At 33.6% G+C, this 21,606-nt stretch overlaps 1 protein-coding gene across 2 annotated transcripts in view; it reads left to right on the top strand.

The window, feature by feature from the left end:
* The first annotated feature begins 20,772 nt into the window (after positions 1 to 20,772).
* The window catches only part of LOC124357744 (activating transcription factor 3), an 82,198-nt gene continuing 81,364 nt past the window's right edge, over positions 20,773 to 21,606 (top strand). For both annotated transcript variants that reach the window (XM_046809770.1, XM_046809772.1), the window contains exon 1: positions 20,773 to 20,913. The gene's annotated coding sequence lies outside the window, so the exon portion shown is untranslated. The remainder of the gene's footprint in view (positions 20,914 to 21,606) is intronic.

Raw genomic sequence — 21,606 nt, forward strand, 5'->3', positions numbered from 1 at the left:
AAATTTCTTTTTCGTATCATTGTCTGTCGTTCTATCTGACAATAAAGAAATGAGCCATTGCGTTGGAACCTATTGCATTGGCTATTGCAATGTTGCATTGGACCTCAGTGAAGCCTCTTATGCGACACATGGTGTGGTGTACTCATACCTTGTAATACTAAAAGAATATTTTGTAATTTACATTTTTATAATAAGTGAACAAGTATTTCCGGTGGCAAAACCTACGCAATATCAAAGGCATGGTGTGAGTTGGATGTAATAATAGTGCCGCAGTCATGTCTCCATGTAGTTGGATGATACGATGTAGTGCCAGATACAATAATTTTAGGAATCCCGTATCTATTTATTTATTTATTTATCAACGGTCAGTGCCATTTACACAAATGTACAAACAAGCAACTAGTACATACAAAAGTACAAATTACAACATAAAGTTAACAACAATATTTACTAGATATCTTCAAAATGTATATAAATAATTTCCAACACATAATTATTTTAAATACATAAATAGTAACAACAAATAATATAAACTAAGCAACAATCAATAAATTAACTCTAACAACAATTGACTTCAACCAACCCAACAACAATACTGATATGTAGATATATAAATGCTGTTAACTACAATGGGACCAACTAGCATTTGATCTAAATACATTTTAAATGCTATGCCTAGGAACAAAAAGAAGAGAAGACTAGAAAAAGAACAAGTAGAAAATTTCTTGAATAATCACGAGTGTAATATGTTTTCCCTGAAGGTAGAGGGTGAAGAGCCAAAGAAGTCGGCCCGTGCTGAAATAGAGTTCCCATGTCTCAGTAAACGAGGGATGATACTGTGGTAGCCGTAGCTGGTTAGCTGATGTGTCTTTCCAAAGAGGTCTCTTGATCTGGTGCCTCCGACTGGAACACGCAGATCCACCATGCCGAGGAGATCGGGGCAGTCGATACTACCATTTAGCAGTCTGTGCAGAAACATCAGGTCCAGATACCTTCTTCTTGACTCCAGCAGGGGCAGTCCAATAGCATCCCTTAGCGTTGTCACCGGAACCTCCCTATAGTTAAATCGATAAATAACAAGTTTTAGTTGTTTAACCGTTGCTGCTATAGTCATGGAATTCATCGTGGTTATTTCTGTCAACCAGAAAAAGTGTCAACTACAAGCATAAATCTTTTTTTCCAGAAATGGGTCGGCAGTATTTGGGTCCACATGTATTCGGGTGTAAGGTGACTTGCAATGTGGCCAAGTAACAAGAAACTTTCTCTGCGGTTGTCGAGCTGCATAAGTTGCCGAGCTTGCAAAGAGAGAAGACTGAGAAACACGCTTTGAATCTATAGATGTTAGGCCTAATCTATTCACGGGCTAAAGATTTCATTTTTACTATTACCTGATTGCGTATTATAATGATCATTAAATATTATATTTCGACGATTTTTCATCGAGGTTTCGAAATTGACTTTTAACATTTTTCTCGACACTTTATTACGGTTTAGTAATTGTTCATCAGGAAAAAATTAAGGAATTTTCTGTTTATTTGTATAGATTTATTTTTGTACCTTAACAATAAGAATTTTATAGATTTTCAAAAGGTTCCAAAATTTTTACTGATTGGTTTTAAAGATTCACTTTTGGTGCATTAGTTATAGATTTTTAATTCATTTTTCAAGCTTTAAAACGTCGTAGAAACATTTATTGTGTGATTTTATAGATCTTCTTATGGTATTTTAGACGACATATTATTTACTTATATATTGTGTACTATATATATATATATATATATATATATATATATATATATAAAGTCCAAATTACCAAATTAGGATAAACATAGTAATTTTTAATAGTGGCTAGGACATACAGATATGCGAATGAAGAACGGCGTCTTATTATTTCCAATCATATTCCTAACTGGCTGTAACCCGCGGTCTCGCACGCAATATTCATAATCGAAGTCCATATACGAGCCTAGAAACAAGTAAAATCACTTATGATGTAATATGATTAGCCCTATAAAACCTTTTAACATAATGAGACATACATCAGTTACATATTACTTTAATGTTCATGGTTAAGAGGATCAGAGTTTAATCTGACTTATATAACGTTTTACACCTGTAGGTGCATTTCTGGTTCTAATCTTATTTCCGACGCCACAACTGGGTTTGTCTTGCCCCGATCACGAATATCATCATCATCATATTATACATCATAAATGATACCATTTTTCCAAAATATTTCAGGTAACTTTTCCTATCTTTCTCTTCTTATAAACCTTTCTCGGATTTCAACGAACATTTTACGAAAAAAAAAATCGCCCCATTGGTCTATCCGTTTTCGAGATTTCCTAGCAGTACATTTTGCGATTAATTTTTATTTACAAGATTATAGTATAAATACATCCAACGACGGCTAAAATATATTTCCTGCACCATTATAATATGTTATCCTATATATGGGGCAAACATTGAAAACAATTCACAATTGTGAATTTCCAAAAGTATTGTTACGATATACGCTTTATTATACTGTTAATGCCCTCTTATTTATTCCTTACGTGACAACGCTTCGTTCTTGTAGCAAACAATCCTCTTCAGGGCGAATCTACTTTTATTTAAAGTGCAAAACTCAACAGGCCCAGGTTCAAACTCTGGAGCTAATGTTTTATACAAAGTTCTAATCTGAAGCTAATCTGAAGTTCTTAGCTTGAAGACTTTTGCTTGCTACATATGTCTTTCCCAGAGGAAAGTTCATGTGACAACCACTTCACAGGAAAGAAGACTCCGATGATTGTTGCGAATATGTCTGACTAAGAGGGAATTTCACTACCGCCACAGACCACACCCGGAACTTCTCACGCCTGAGGGTCAAAGGTCACCGTTCTTGGAACTTGGGCACAAACTTGATGGAATCAGTAGTTGCTTTATTTATTGATTTTCAATCGAAGTTGGAAATACCAGAAATTTAAATAAGTTGGTTTTCTGACAACAGCATTAATTAGGGATTCCAGAACATCAATATGATAATTATGGTAAAAATTATAATTGAAAAATATCTTGGCCTTAATTCAAAATTGTAATTGACTTCTGTATTGATTCTGTATTTTGAAACTATAATCAACTGTTTACACAACACTCATTAAAATTATCATTAAATGTATTTCTTACTTATAATTCAAATCCAATTATAACTAGATTCCAAAACTAGGCTAATTCCAAAACACTAGACATGCAGCGAAAATCTCAAAGTTTGTCTGCTTTTGAAAACTGCAGAAGGCGTATTTACTCTCCGAATTTCAGCAAATTTGGCAGAAATGCTTCTCTTGGTAATATGAAACTTTAGTGTTTAACTCATTCAGCTTAAGGGCCCTACAACAAAAATATTTCTCAAAAACTATTATAATATTATTTTCACATTGCATTATGAAAAACCAGAGTCTGTTGTGAAGCAGTCTTGAGGATATTTGGAATAATAATTTAAGGGTTGTTCCCAAAAGAAGATTCATTTTACTCCGGCGAATGGGGTGAATAAATATCAGTGATGGAAGTGGTGAATCTAGCGAATAATCTGGACTTCTGAATTATTAAATGGATCTTACGCAAATTTACAGGTGGAGATCTATAAACTTATTTCTTTACCAAGAATGTATAGATACTGAACAAATTTGAAGCTAAAGGTACTTTCCATAAAACATGTTTCTGAGAACTATAAACACTTTAAACATACTGATCCCATGGTCAGATCACATGATACGGAGCCTAGGATGAGCAATTTTTAGCGCTTATAACCATTGAATCCTTAAATTAGTATTTTTCATTTGAAACGGAAATTTGGGGGGATAATGATATTTACGATAAAAAGTACATTACTCAGGTTCGACCTGATGTTAACCGACATTGACTAAAGGGGGTCTTAGAATGGAAGCAGGTAATTAATTTGTCTAGGCCTCTTGTGGTTAAATGGATTGGAAAAAACATTATGTATGGCGTATGTTATGTATGGTTATGATATTTTAACTCAGGATTGATAATGAAAAAGTTTTGAGCTAATGTGGAGAAGGCCAAGAATGATAACGAATTTCAAGAATTTTGCTCGGGAGGTTTTGTTAGTGAAGGATTCTCTATAAAATTTGACATTGTGATTATATGGGTTCATACCAAGGACAATGCATGATTTGGAACAATTCTTTTATAATCACATTACACGATTCACGTAGCATGAAACAGAAATGTTTTAATACCAACAACCTTTGCAGAGCCAAGCAATACTGCTTACAATGAAATCGTGTCCGAGCATTTACATTTTGCATGACTCAGTTTGTAATTCTATGAGAACTTAGCCATTGGACATGGACTCCGCACTGGGTCAAGGTTTATGGGGCAGTACGTCATCCCGTCGTGAGGGGAGGATTCTCTCGGCGCTGGTAGTCTGCAGGGTGTTTTGAAACTTTAGCTCAGGACGAGTTCGTAGGGTATACTATTGATATAACACAGATTTTGAAAATATTTACATCAAAAGTAACAGTAAATTATGTACTCTCTAGAAAAAAAAATATTTAAAAAGTGGGATTTGATCATAATTATACATAAATGTTTTCTTATAAGCCTAGCCTTAGGTATGCGTTTATTCATAAAAATGATAAATATAATAGAAATTCTCTAAAGCTATCTCCCATGTTAATTTTTAAGTTCTCGTAGTTGTATATATACATTTAAAAGTAAAACGGTAATCTTTCGTTGATCTGTCTTTAACACGTTACATTTTAAACGAACTGTAACTAATATATGAGCAACCATGAAAATACGACTAAGTATACATAGAGGAATAATTCTTTAAGTTATTTCAATTATATCTTTCGTTTTATCTCACAGATAACTTAGAACTAACTGCTCTTAAACAGAACCACGGATGGCCAATAGTTAGTTGAATGCAGTCATGTAAGTTTTTATAAATATTCTAAATTGTTTGAAAACCACACCTAATGCTAAATTCTAAAACGTAGTTCTTGTACAAGAAAGATACTTCCGAAACTTTGCATGATTGTCTTCTTTTTACGACATATAGTTTTATAAATAGACTCTAATAAATATTTACGTATGGATGAATCAATATCCTTATAATAATCGAAAGACATTAAAAACAAAAATTAAGTTTATTGATGAAGTTACGTTATTATTTAATAATATGAATTCCACTAAAAGAGTCATTGCATATAATCAAACCGTACAGATAGGCAGGCTCTACTGTTTTTATCCATATAAAATTAATAATTAACAATACAGTATTAAACCCCCTCCATAATAGTATCTCCAAGTTAATCCTCTCCAAATAGTGAAAATGAACAGTACTGTTATTTGGAACCGTTCCAGAAGACTAAGTGTATGGCCACCGGCGTAAGTAGTAAAACGCGAACAGCACTCCGCGTCTCACTCTTAAAGGCCTCGTTGCACTCTTATCTTGTCGCGATCAATTCATAAGCGTATCTTGGAGCTGGTAGGACGATCGTGATCTGCAACCGAGATCTAAATGCCGCTAAAAGCAGAGGCAGTCAAATGACCGGGTAAGCTTGCGTACTAAAATTTGGATTGAAAACGTTCCCAAGGGGCCCCCAAGGCGTGCTCTGGATGGAGACGGCTGTTATTACGGCCCTGAATGTTCCCCGCACATTTGTACCTGTACATTAAACGTCTGAGAAGCTGCTATGAAGACGTCGTATTGGAATAATTTCCATACTCAGAATGTTTATTAAAATCTCTCCTTGAACAGTGTAATTTTAACAGTGCTTTTCCACAGTCCTTTGTTTCTGTTTTAATTTTGAACCGATTACGTCACTCTTACTAAAAGGAGAGTGTCACACCACAATGTCGCGTAACTGGCTTCGCTGGGGTGATCTCATTGTGAGATCTCCTGCGGACAGACAGACAGACGGAAATGAAAATTGTCCAACCTCTCTAGTAACACGCTTCGCGGACGCTCAGCCAAGTATAGTGCATCGCTATAGAGCTCACCATCGTATTCATTAATCGGATCTATGCAATTCTTGTAACTCTGTAATTTCTATGACTTGGAAATTTTTACGGCTGAAAACGCGTTTTAATAAAGTAAGACATCCCCATAAGGTTAACGAAATTATTGGCTCAAACCATTGGGTTTTACAGCAATTTCAAACATTTCCGCTCAATTTTATAAAGAAAAATTACTATAGTACATAATCAAATAAAAAAGATTGAAGAGCAAATGAATATCATGAACAAGGGGTTAAATTTTACAGAGCGAATTGTAGTTATAAAGTACTTATATAATAACAATAAAGCAGTAGACTGCATACAACAAAAATTACTCATAATTTAGTTTTGAATGTAATAACTACTGTGAAACTAATTGTATCAAACGTTAACATTGCATTCATTAAAACGGGTTATAGGATTAAAACAGCGTCTATCTTTGTACGGGCGGCTACTGGCAGTTCTCATAATTTTATTTTTATAATAACAATGTTAAACTTCAAACACTTTATGCCCCTATTGTTTATCGTAGAATTGTGGGAGAAGTCTCATTTTAAAAAGCCAGATTTTTAATATTTTTACTAGTTAATCAAAAACTTGTATATTTTACCGTTTAGATACTAAAAAACTATACACATTATAAGAAGTACAGGCTTCCTAAATCGAATTCTTACTGAATGAAACCAAAGCATTGTTCAACAGCGATGGGATGTATAACCGTATTCATTGTTACCTTACAAAACGTACACTTGATAGTGAGAAATTTCTTGGTTTCATTTTTTGCTTTTTTTATTACAAACAATTACATACACTTTTTATTTTAATGATTTGAAAGTTTTAATGCAATTACAACAAAACTATTCTGTAAGGATATTTCAGTGTACTATATTTTTTATAAGAAATTATTTTTCAGAACACAAGAACCGTCTGTCGGCCCAAGGTCTGGGAACAAATCCCGGCCCCAGCCTCGTGGCTATTGTGGTGAAGGGTAAATAAATATTTCACCACAATTGTCCAGCACGGTCAAACCACTGGTAACTAGTTCAATGTCTCGCCTTTGTATCCAGATTAGTACTATTATCTTTACTACACATTGTAAGTAGTCATAAATGGGTAACAATAACACTAAATAAACAACAACATAATATAAATAAACCTCTCTACAGTCCGAGGAAAAGTAAATGTGTTCGACATAAAACAACCTTTTGAAACGCTACGTACTCTTAGAAAGGTGTTAGGTAAACAAAACTTTCTCGAGACGTTTTATGCTTTTAACCGTATACTTTGCATAGTTCCAGTCTGTAATACAGTACAACACGACTATATGAGATAATTACACATCTGTAACATTTTTAAAACAAACATTTATAGTGAGGGTTTGTATAATAATTTCCCTGCGTTGTTCACGAAGAATCTTTTAATTGAACTTCTGTTAAATTAGGTCATCTGGATTAGATCACGAAGATTAGGTCGTCTGGATTCTGAATTATTGTGTGACATATATATGTGTGACATTTTTTGAATAGGTGCTTTCTTGGTGCATTTATCGAGATGTTTAGTTTAATTACCGTATAACTACCTACGATCTTTTACATCGTAGGTAACTACCTACATCTTTTACTACGATCTTTTACCTTACGATACGATCTTTTACAACTGGAATAAAATGCAAAAATACTAAATTTATCAAAAAAAGTAAAATTGTAACATTCCAAGTGTCATGCACAATAGGGGAGTATGACCCAATTTGTCAACCTTACAATACAAAAACCCCAAATAGTCTAAAAGACCTCAAATCAACGTTACCAAAAGTGTATTACGTATTAGTTTCAATTTGGCATTACCTTGTATAAAACAGTTAACGAAAATTATTTAAAATAAAAATGGATTAAACGTCCATATTACATGAGACTATCCATTTAATTGCGTAAAATTAACTCTTTGCAGTATGTATTAGTGTGTGATTATATGAAGAGTAGTAGAGGTTAGGATGATGTGTAAATGGATACATGCTAAGTAAAGGTTACCCAGCTAATTTACTAGCCAGTGTGTGACAAGGAGAGTAGTAACAGTAAGATGATGTATCTAAATGGATTAATGCAAAGTAAATGGTCAAATAGTCTGTTCATGAGAAGTAACTAAATTTGTGACTTTTACATCGAAACAGGTCACTGAACTTGTTTTGTTGCTTTATTTACCTTGCGAATAAGGACGTTTACAAGATGTTCGGTTTGCTCCAAAGCATTACTTTTGAAATTAATGTGTCTAGTACCGCAGCAGTTTGGCAGCACCAGCAGAAATCTGAGACGAGCAAGAATTCCGCAAACCAAGAATTCTCGGTTCCAAGAAGAAATCCATTGTTGAGGCTATATACTGTGAGCCGCACACACATCGCAGAGCGTTCCACCCACACTGGATGTGATTCCGCAATGCGCGTCTGCGCCTACAACGCGACGCGACGTGATATGACGTGCTGTCACGGGTTCTTGCGGTTGAGTGATATCCAGTTCGAATGATTGTTTGCAAGGATATTCCACTCACAGGACAATGGTGTAATTTATGGACTCTGTAAATCGTAAATGTTTCATTTTATTATTCATATTGCCTCAGTTATATAAATAAACTAGAAATTACTCGGGATTGACAACCAATCTCTTGCTTGCCAAATAACAGGGAAGTCTTGGGCAAAACCTTTTTTAATTGCATACAAAACACGCATGATATAGCCTATGATCACTGGAAGATATTCCATTTTTCAGATCTTAAATCTGAAGAAAACGATGTATAAGCATGAATAAAACACTAAAGGTATATTTCTGTAATGTTCCAAGATATCTGATTGAATAATTCCAAAGATTTCAGTAGCACTTGATCTATTTTAGGCTAGTGAGGAGCGATACTATAGTTGGAGTCTATAACATTCTGACTGGGACAACTCATGATACAATATGACGTAAGCCTAAGCTACTTTTAAAACTTAAGTAGTTGTATTTGTGTCACATATTATTTCGATGCAAAATTTTATCACAGTCGTGTATAGTGTGGCTTTTTCGTGACAGAAACATAAATAACCAAACTATTACGTCCATTATTTGTTCAAAGTTTGTTATCGACAGTGAACGATAGTATATCAGGATTTAGGAAATTTGTTGATGTCATTTAATCAATACTAATGGAATATAATACGTTTTTGTACTCACGCATAACGATGGTAAATGTTCGAAATCCAATTATTCTACCACTTATACAGTAGAAGTCCGATTTGCCAAGGTAAGCGGGGCCGGGACTACCTTGAATATACACAAACTCGGATAATTCGAAGATTCCAATAAACTATACACAAATACAGATATCTTAATAGAAAATAATAAAAATAGTTTATTTATACAATAAATTACGTAACTTACGGCTAAAAACAATAGGGGTTCTCGTTCATCTCTCGTAGAGTTATTGTTTGAGACATGTAACGCCACAGGAGTAAGTCTTCGACGCCCCCAGGCATGAAAAGCAGACCTGTTATCTTCAGTCAAATTTTATCCTAGAGTTATTAATTTAATAAAATGGCTCGGATGATCGTAACTCGGATACCAATAAAGCTTCTAAAAGTATAAAAATAATATTTACAATTAAATCCCAAAAAGGTCAAATATACTTCGCCGGACATCCGTACTCACCGTCATAGAGTTATTAATTTAATAAAATGGCCTCGGTTAAACTGGTGGCTCGGATAATCGTAACTCGGATAATGGGACTTCTAAAAGTTTAAAGATATTATTTGTGATTTAATCCCAAAAAGGACAAATATATTTCGCTTCCATCCGGCTAACCATCCTAGCGTAACAAAGTATGTATAAAACTGATAAACTACATTTTATATCCTTGCTCGCAGGTTAAAATGAAGAGTTAAGGCGATTCGACCAAGGATAACATAAAATGCTCAGGCTTTCTGGGAAGAATATATTGTACGCATATTTTAGTACCACTGCCTCTCATCTTGACGACTGAAGTTCCTGGTAGAAATACCAGGTCCGCTCTGGGGTCTCTCGCAGCACGGAAGAGAGAGGAAGGTGTACTGTGTCCCCTGTTACCGTGAACCGGAGACTCCCGCACGTGTCCCGGCAGTAACACAAGCTTGCCTGATGAACTACTGCTGTGGGAGGGCAAACAACGTAACACACTCATCTCCCTTTGGTCGCGGCTTAATCGTGCCTTATTCAAACCACTCAACCAGGTGGTAGACAAATATATGTGTACAGCTAGTGCGATGTTTGAGTTACAATGCTCGATGTTAGTCTGCTTCTGGCAAAACCGTATTTAAACTGTTAACCATTTGCTGCATTTCCACCTTTGGAAGTGGAATTGGAATTTAAGGAAGACCGTCCACAAGAAGTCCTTGAGTAATAAACAATAATTATAGGTAAAGTATTGTACTATTTGAAACTGCCTTAAATCCCTTCAGAAAAAACATAGAAAGTAGTTTCTGGTTTGTATAAAGTTTCCATTCATCGTTGGTTCTGTTGGTTTCGTTATTAAGAACTTGATATAACTTTTTAAATCGTCTCTTTGTCCTTTCATCTGTCCGTTTGTACGGGACCTATTGATAGAAGAGCTTATAAACTTGAAACTTGTTGTATAGAATACTGTTGGTTTTAAGAAGAATTTATGTATGTCGGTCTGTGTGACCATTTGTATGGTAACTCCTTCGTTACTTCTTGGTTTAAAGTGTGTTATGGACAGTGGATGATTGGAAAGGATAAAAGGATTTCGGATATTTTCCATCCTTATATTTTACAGAAAGTATAACACTACCTTTCGAGCATTGAAATCTACCCTCGTCTTCAGAGGTAATGGGCTTGCACTCAAAGGTTCACGTGATACCTGACCGATACACCAACAGCATGAAGTCCAGACAGAAGAGAATAAGCCCAAGCGACATCAATTCACATGCATATGAGCTAAGAGCATAAACATCAGTTACATCACCTTTGAGTACAGTCCATTACCACACTTTTTTGTTACCTTTTATGTATAAGGGGTTTTGACACCTGAAAAAGAGGGTAAACCCTTGAAATGCAGTGTTACACTTTTTGATCCTTTCGTCACGTTCTGTGGTTCCTTCGATACTCTATTGCATTGGTTTATATGTGAAATATACGAAAAGTTTTTGTCTACCTGAACGTTCAGGCCACCACTACATAATAATTATAGGTTGTTAGCACTGCTTAATGCTTAATGGATACCGCTAAGACGCTTTTTTTATTATACGCAATATAACCTAATCACAAGCATGTTGAGTGGTTGTGGCGAACGCTACAACAGATTGACTGCAGAACGTATCACCACTTAGTACTTCGTTCACTCAAGATTTTAAATACAATTTCACTTAAAGTTCAGTTTAAAAAATTGTCCTTCTTGGTATTTCCATAACAAATAGAGTACAGTGTCGCACACTGAAATGTCTCGGACTTAAGCAATTATGTAATTGAATTCACTGGTTTCCTAATAACATGAACAATTTAGCGACCTTCCCGGAGTCAAACTTTCGCTTATCTACTAGAGCTAGTCACAGACGAAAGTCTCGTACTTAAGTTCAGTAAAGTTTGTATGTGAATTTTTAGCTTCAAATACTATGGGATTTACCAAATCCGTTGGAAAAAAACTAACTATGTGTTTATATTGTATTGTTCTCGCGATAGGACTTACGGGAAATGTTCTTCATAACTTCACCGAATACGATCCCCAGAGCCCTAAACCACCCCCAGTTCCAAAGTTTACATATGCTACATAACGCAAATTGTGGTAACGAAAATTATTCCACAATCAAATCAAATCAAAATCTTTTTATTCATACACAACAAAAACAATAACATATACACTTCCATAATTTAAATGAATAATTCCCCATATAGACTATAAGTCTGTGTAAGGGAAGAGTCCATCAATCAGTCTTTTCTTAATTGTACGTAATTGTTCTTAATTGTAATCATAATTGTAATTGTGTACCATAGTTTAACATAAAGATTTACCAAAGAATCTGTTTAAGTAGTACAAAATAAATTATTGTAAAAATTGTATATACATATACTTACATACATGATACGCACGCACGCACGCACACCACACACACACACACCCATCTCTATACAGTTTAGGCACCGCTTAACCACCATATTACTATAGATGGATGAAAAACAATCCAACAGCACTACCAAACCACATCCACAATAATAATTCCTACTTACACAAAATTCCTAAATAATTTGCTATTAACAGGCTTCTTCGTAGTTTATTGGTAACTGGAACGAATCAGTGCCTCTGCAGCAGCATCACCCAGGCTGAGCAACCACCGACCCACCCTACGCTTGTACTCGACTACACTTCCACCCTCTGCCTCCAATATGTGCTCTGGTAGATTTTTATAAAGCACATGAGCTATGTAAAAAGAGTTAAATTTTTCTATGGAACAATTTGGTCTTGGTATCTGATATCCAAAACTGTATTCTATTTCTGGTAGTATAGTTGTGGTGAAGCGCTATAAAAATAAAATCTTTGTATTTTTTGTATATGCAGTAAAAGAGATTTTATATATAATTGCCTTACACTTAAAACAGGAAAACTCATTATATAACAGATTAGAAGGATATCTGCGGCTTTTCCTCAAAATGATCCTTAATATACTTCTTTTGTGTGACCGCAAGTGGTTCCAGTACAGCAGACGACACTCCTCCCCACGCGAGAATACCATACTGCAGAACCGACTGCACGTAGGCAAAATAAACTGACCTAATGCGATCCCCACTCAATAACCCGCTGAGCTGATTTAAATGCAAATAACAATTTTCTAACTTTTTTCTTGACGTACTGGATTTGAGGTACCCAATTCAATTTAGTGTCAAAAATTACTCCACACGACCAAATGATACCACAACCGCAGGACTCGGAGTAAGGATCACCGCAGGAGTGCAGTCTGAGGCATCTCTGACCCGGATTAAAATCTATTCTAGAAACAAATGGTAAATATTTTGTTTTTGTTAAGTTAATAGTCAGAGTATTGTGATCCACACCAATTTTTTATTTTTGACAGATCTAAGGAAGCTTGTTCAAATGCCTCCTCCCACGTACTGCCAGATGACACCACAGCTGTGTCATCAGCAAACAGAAACAACTTACTATTTATGTCAATGTTTGTTATATTTATTTATATAGAATAAGAACAACAATGGCCCAAGGGTGCTTCCCTGCACCACTCCGTAGTCCACATTTGTTTGGTTACTCTTAACTCCATTAATTGAAACAAATTGCTCACGATTATTAAAATAACTGGCAAACCAATTGAGCGTAACGTTTTTTACTCCAGCATATTCTAATTTTGATAGTAGTTTCCGCCTATCTAAAGAGTCAAAAGCTTTAGCAAGATCAAGAAAGGTGACTAGGACTCGCTTTTTTAGAACCAATTTCTGACGATATGAATTTAGTTATGTCATAGAGAGCATCTGATGTATTTTTACCACTCCTAAAGCCATATTGGTTATTTGAAAGGAATAAATTCATCTCTAGATAATTCATCAATTGGACTTTGATACATTTTTCTAGTAGCTTTGATACAACAGCAAGCAAAGAGATCGGCCTAAAATTATTCATTGCTGATTTAACACCTGACTTATAAATGGGAACAACTTTGGTAACTTTAAACGCATTGGGGAATTCTCCTGTTCTGATACTACAGTTAATGATATGATAAAGGGGTTCCGACAGTGCTTGAATATTATCTTTAATTAATTTTGTAGGAATGTTATCCCATCCTGGTGAAGAGCTTCCTCTTAGACCAGCCACTATATTAAAAATTTCCTGCCGAGTAACCGGGCGGAAATCAAACACAGCACTCGCGGGCGTGGTCCGCGTCGTCCACCACCGCAGGGACGCTGGGGTGCAAAGCTCCCGCCAGCATCGGTCCCACAGAGGCAAAAAAGTTATTAAATGAATCGCAGACATTTTCCACAGATGGCGATGTATCAGAGCTTTCCGGATCACAGAATGCCTCAACAGGAAATCGCTCCTTATCAGATGTCCTACCAGCCACCTCATTAAACCACGGACCAGAACTTTTTTCATGCTACCTGCAGTTTCAGCAATTTTATTATTGTAATAAACAAATTTAGCTCGCTTTATGGTCGAGTGTAACGTGTTACGGTACCGAATAAATTTATTTTCGCAGTTGAGTTATTAAATGGCTCTTTTATTAACGATTTACTGAGTTTATCCCTATATCGAATAGATTTTAACAAACCAATAGTTATCCATGGTTTTAATTTTTTATTTTTTGCGTTTATCTTTACTTTTCTAGAATTACGATTAATTGGTACAATACATCAATTAATACAATGAGGTCATACAAGTTATATGTTTGGTACAAATACTAAAAATTGAAAATAAATTACACATCCGTTATTCAAGAATCTAGAGGAAACAGAAAAAAGTGTTTTGGATTGTTTTTAATATTTCGTACACGTTTTTGTTACGTATCTCTAATGGATTTAGAAGTATGAAATGAAATGAAAAATTTAATGTCTTTATTTGTACAGGCGAAGTTAGTCTTCTCTTCCATATAACCTTTAAGATATCGATTACAAGTAAACCTCGTGAGAATATTGCGATCACCAAGAACTGGCAAATGAAATGCTGAAACAAGTTCAGGCTTGGTAGTAACATTGATCTTGTAAATATATTGGCAAGGTCGTTGGTCAGCTTGGCAGGCCATTTCGTTCCAATATAACGACCGTTCAATTAAAAAATCACGATTCCGTTATTTATGGGACTATAGAAAAATTGCTTTGATATAAATGTTGTTGGAATCCTGTATTTCTAGTACTCACATTAATATTTCAACTGTCTTAAAATTTACCTGCTTCTTTATAATAAGATGGAAAGAGTTTTTTTTTATGTGCAATTCAATTCCAACCACACAAAACAGGTTTAAACCCTGCATTTTGTTGTTCACTGTTATTATTAGAGTATTCAAATTTATTATTAGTAGGGAACTAATTTTCATTCCTACTCTCCTTGATTTAGATTATAAATTGCAAAATTGTTCCCATTTGTGTGTAGTTACGTTTGTGACGAATCGCATTAAAAACTGCTGTAATTGGCGGCCACCTAGATGTTAGTCCCAACATTGTTAAACTTCATTGTTACCACGCGCTTTTATGACAATATTTAAAGCTGTAAAACTATGAGAGATGTTGTATTTCAAAGATATAATTAATAATCTGCCAATAGCTTTTTAGTTTGTATATATTTTTATTGATTATATTATATTAAAAGTCTATCTTCATTGTTTAAATACAAAAAAAGTGTACGTTTTGCAAATCGCTGTAATGGTCTAACGTTTTCTTTATTTTAGTTTAGCATCTTGAGTAGAATTATCTAATTCTTTGTCTAATGTTTGTAAAAATGGAGATATGACCGTTGATATGTAAAAATAAATAAAAAAATAATAAAACGTTTGAATCCTTATTAAATTCAAAAACTTTTTAGACATCTCTCATAGTTATACGATTTAAAATAAAGTCTCAATAGTGCATGAGGTTTAACATTGTTCTTATGGAGAAAGTCTCAACACTGTTTAACTACAGCCGGATCTTTAAACCTAGAAATAAGCTCTTAAGTCTCTAATATTGTTCGGCTATTGGCATAATACAGCATAAATTTATAAAATTTCCCCCGTAGCTCATTTATTTGTTTGATAAATAATTTTCATAAGTGTAGGACAGAAAATACTTTTGAAAATTGTTGACAATGTTAATATCGTGATTTTTTGGGGTTTACAAAAAATGAAAGTGTAACATTGTATGGAATAATATTAACTATTTTTGTACTGAACATGTTACCGCCCGTATCTTCCGTGTAATTCTTTTTTCTTTAAAGTATTAATTAATTGTTATACATTATCACAGCTTAATTTGTATATCTATTATGAACATTAAATAATAAGCCATATCTATACATATGTAAGTTCTAAAGATCAAACCATTTTAAAATTCACTTTATGTAAAATAGATGTTATCTACGGCAGTAAACAATTTAAAGGCTGATATCAGCTCTTGAAACTATGTGTTTTGTTGTTTTAACATATAAAATCCTGTTATCTTTTCAAATCATCATCCATCAGTAATGAACTTAATTCACGGAACATAAAACTGGCCAATTTGTTATCTTTAATGCCGTTAATTCTGGTGTATAATGAGTTCATAGTTGTGACCATCACTGATTTCGTATATTAATTTTTAAGTAATATGTTCAATTTATTCGTGACTTCTCAAATACTCCAAAGGATTATAAAGGTAACATTTTTATCGAGTACTATTTGAATTTTTATACCAAATAGTTCAAATCTTATTATAAACAGGATATAAGTAGAGATATTTTCATTACAACGTTATTGAAGAAAGCAAATGAAAGACCCGCGGAAAAGTACATCAGTGAAGAAACATCTGAATGAAAATCCTATTTATCAGAAAGGTGGTGACAGCTATTTATGCCCCCAAAAATATTAAGAACAATAGTATTATGTTATAACTAATTATTTTACTAAACGTTGAAAAAGAAACTTCATTTGATAATAAACGACAGAAAATAAAAATAAATAGAAAATAAAATTATTATCGTTAGTTTTAAATTGAAAAAAAGTTTTAAACCTTACGATATATATTACATACCTAGTGCAGTAATACGTATTATTAATAAATTATCATTATATGCTTGCTTTCAATGAATTATATTAACATTTTAAAAGTTTTATTTAATTCGAAAAACTATTGAAATCTGTATTATAAGTGAAATGTTATGATAAATTAGAAGATTTCATGACGATGTATTGATCAGTTTAAAATCAGTTTAGAATTTTAAAAACATTTTAATTTTAATAAAATTCGATGAAATCACATAGCGATAATTAATTACAACATTTCACTTGTAATATACATTTTAATAGTAGATTTTTTAATAATACAATTTAAACCTAAAAATAAAATTTGGTATTTCCTTTACATTTAAATATAGCATAGGCTATCTTTAGCCGAGAGAGAGAGTACTATGGTTGTATGCGATGAGGAATTCAAATTTTAAAGTTTAAATTTTATATATCTAGTTTTGGATACCGCTTTTGGTTAGTAATAGTGTTGTAGTTTTATGAACTATCTATTTATTAAAATTGTATTAGGTACTATAAATTTAACGTTAATAACTCTACAATAATAAATTATAAAAAATCTTAAATAAAACCTTTTGAAAAATCACAAAATGTAATTGTAATACATTTAATGAGAGTAATACGGTTGTATGAGAATATGACTTTTTATTTACTTACGTGTCACTTAAATCCTGATAACTCAAAACCTAACATAATTTGGTGCATAAAACTAACTAAATCTTAATGTACATTTTGATTGGATACTACCTTCTACAACTCCAAATCCAGTCCACCCAAAACATGACATACGACACTAATAGTCTTGGAATTCTATATGTATATATTGATTTATACGCAATTTAATGTTTAGGAATATAAGACAAAACATTTACAAGCAATAAATAAACTATTGTTATTTCTGCGTTTAGACATATAAGGCAAATCAACTTCCGGTTGTTACGTAGATAACAACGAACAAGGATACAGTGTTTACTGCAGCTTTACGGACACGTGCAATCTGATTGAGAACAAATGTTATACAACACAGTTGCGAGTGTACTTTTGATGAGTTTATAGATTTAGGTTTTTTATTTATTTCAAAAAAGTTATTATTAAATTACCATGTTAACATTTATTCTTGACAGGGCTGTTCAAGCCATTCGTCACGGTATGGAGCTCTTAGGCATTACCTTGGGCGTGTAATTTTGTAAACCACATTCAAAACATTTTATTTTTGAAACAGATTGTTTAAAGGATTTGTTAATTTGCGGAGGCCTACTCGTTTGGAAGGGCAAACCGCCAGACTTTCCAGGGCTGTTTGTCGTTGGCTGTGTCGTGATCGTTCACTTCTAACGATATTGACTTTCATGAAACGTCTTTCGATAATCTTGGGTTTGAGAACTTAAATTATAAAAAAAATTATTCAACAGTACAAAAACTTGTGGTCGGTGTTCTTTGAGTCTTGTTTCTCAATTTTCGATTGAGTACTCTTACGCTTGAGCTACAATACAATCAAATTTTCACCAACAAATACGTCTTTTAAATAATTTTGAAGAAAATTTAGAATGTGTCATGGAGATAGTGGGGGGAGAAGCCACTCCCGGTAGACCATGAAATTTAAACTCCGAATACATGTGACACCCACTCCGCAAAGCCTAGTCGGCCTAGTAGCAAATCCGACACTGGACATTTCCAACTTTAAAGGAAACGTTTCAATGAAGCCGTTTCGAGTTCAATATCTACAACAAACACATAAGTAGGTAGCATATATTAACATTTTCATTTTAAACTATCTTAACAAAATAAATAAGACGTTGTGTAACAAATATATCGCTCTGGTACGATACCTTCGCACCTAAAGAATGTAACACTAATTACTAACTAAGTATCAGTGACTAATATTTAGCAGTACAACTGTAGAACAATGATTCAAACATGCCTTGAAATTGGTTATATTACCTATTTTTCTTGGGATCTGCTGGTTTGTGATTTAAAACAAAACATTTCCGAGTATTCAAGAACATGTTCAATTTAGCGTTTGTAGAATTAGGTGGAAACTGTGAAACATACATTACCTGATTTATCAGTGCTCGACGAATGCACAGATTTTCTATAACAAAATGTCTAACCCCGTTCCCACTTCAGTTCACTGGCAATATCTGCGTTAATTAAGTTTAATATATACCATAGATTAAACGTACTATAGTTGTTAGTCGAGCTGATCACATGATGGCCATGGATGTGCGATTTAATTAACTGACTAATTAGTTTAAACTTTGACCTTTCTGTAGACTGTTACTTAATCAAATGTTTACTTACTCTGTAATGCGCGACACTATATACACTTTTATTCAACTGTTCCTTTATTTAATTCTGTTTTGAATAGTGTTTATGCAGATTTATGTTCATAGGCCTATAAGCCAAACATTTTATAAACATTGATTGCGCTTTTATATATATCTGTATTTTAGAGAAATGTTTTAACTCCAAAACTATACATTTGAACATGCTCATATTTAGCTTGAATAACATATTTTTTATCTTCAAAAAATGCTGTTCTTTTTTTCTAAAATCACAAAAACAGATGACTGTTGGCCTCTGTCTATGTGATGAGAAAGGTAATTCTGAATTTTACTTGTATTAATATCAAGTAGTGATTAATTCGTCAAATGAAAATGTAACAAGACAATTAACGTTATTTATAGTTTTTTTAAAATGGTTTTCAAAGTAATATTATTTACATTACAAAATATCCCCTATACTTACTTATTATTACTTAAGAATTATGATATAAATCTATGACATTTTTATTTTAATACCTACTTATTTATGTACTTATTATTTAAAATACGTAAAAGTTCTTTATTTATGCACACTTGATACTTTGTAAACTATGTCTTGGCGTATAATATAGCTGATGGATACAAACGTGTGACATTAATACAGCTACAATTAATTATATCAACGTTTGAAGTGCTGTTCCTGGAATCAGAGTGATTAGCTAATCAACAGCTAATCTCAAGGATAATGGTGGACAAGCCATGTTCACAACCATAGAGCCTTGTCTGGAATAATGTGATAAGCGCAGAACAGCTCGGAAACTGTGTAGAGCTTGGGTAATCCACAGAAACAGGTTGTAATGTATTTGTATGGGACAATAATAAGTTATTATACAACCTAATAACTAATTATAGATCCTTTAATTATTTTTTTCTGTGAACTGTTAAGGGAGGTGGAAATAAGATAATAACACTTTTGTTGACCATATATAATAGGTTAACGCCTTGAAATAATATAGCAAATTTGTTTCGTGATCGAACCTGGTCCTTTCCCACCGAAGAGCGTGATCTTAATCCTACTTATCCTATAGGCTAAAAGTTATTTCGAATTGCCTAACTTGTTTATGACTGACAATAATAATTCAAACATACTATTAGTCACATGTGTGTACAGGTTTAAGTTGTGAACAGAAGATTGTTTATACTGATAAATCAATAAGTAATTTGCATTCAAAACACAATATTCTGAACTCATATTAAACCATGTAGGTAGTGTTTTAATGTCCAAAGTTGAACATTACCCTTTCGCTTTGTATTACTCTTAAATTAAATTATACGTATCAACAAATTATCCTTGAATCGTTAATGAACAAAAAACTGAAAGTGAGAGGCAAATTTAATTAAAGGTTCGTCAAAAAAACAATAGCGCCTGCTATCAAAGCAGATTGGACAAGGCATATCCAGTAATAAAACTCCAATTAATTAAAACCCGATCACGACTGCAATTCGTTAAAAATCCGACAGTTTTAAAGCCTATTAGGCTATCAAAATCGAAAATCGGCCGATAATCGGGCAGGTATCAGGTAATTATCACGCCCCCCGCTATATTTTACTCCCCAGATGCTCACTTACTCCCTCGACGTTATCACGGGAGCACTGATATCTCGGTGGGCTCGCCAGCGGACCAATCGGAGACCGGCATTACGTCACCGCTAGCCAATGGCGCGGCTAGGCTGTGACATCAGTGTGTATTTTTAGCCGGTATATAAGAGAGCGCGGGCAGATCGCGCGGCTCGGTCTGCGCAGTAGTGCTGTGGTGTGAAGTGAGGTTAGTTCAGGTTGTTTTGGCATGCGATGTGGTGTCGTGATCGCGAGTGTTGTGACAACAATACTCAATTCAGGAGGCAGTGGCTTCTGCTCCAACTGTCAGCTGATAGATCACAGGTGATTTTTACCTAACCTCAAATTACTGCTGTTTGCTTATCTAACACCAATAATATGCACACTTGCCGGCAAAGGATGTAGACCGCTGGGAAAATGAATTACAATTAAATAAGCGCCCGAATTCAAATACAAATTGCCTATTTCACAATTATTTATATACTGTATTACTAATAATAGCTTCACGTTTAAATATATACATGTATCAATAGTAATATTGATATTGAAATATTCGGATTGAAACGCATGTAGTATTTCAATTCTTAGCCATAAATATTAAGTTTGGTTTTGAAACAATATTGTGTATACATATTATGTAAAAATAAGTGTTAAAAACTAAATTAGAATGTCTCAATATAAATATGATTTTGATATTGGTGTACTTTATTTTCCTGGATATAGGTCAATCATATTTACCCGAAATTAATATACATTTAAACCATTATTAATTATTGTGTCGTTTTACATGAATTTATATTAGTGATATTATTTTTTATTTTACATTAATGTATGAAGTACAACAGATTACTTTTTAAATATCCCCTTAGTGGCAAAATGTTATACCCTTTGCACATACTGAAATATTAAACAATTTTCAGTTATAATCATTGTTCTAAAATTTTTATAACTCTTTTGATTTCTTTATTTATAATAATACAATTTTTTATTGCTACGGATATGTTATCCAAGTTTTTG

The sequence above is a fragment of the Homalodisca vitripennis genome, chromosome 3 (assembly GCF_021130785.1).
Source record: "Homalodisca vitripennis isolate AUS2020 chromosome 3, UT_GWSS_2.1, whole genome shotgun sequence".
NCBI lineage: Eukaryota > Metazoa > Arthropoda > Insecta > Hemiptera > Cicadellidae > Homalodisca > Homalodisca vitripennis.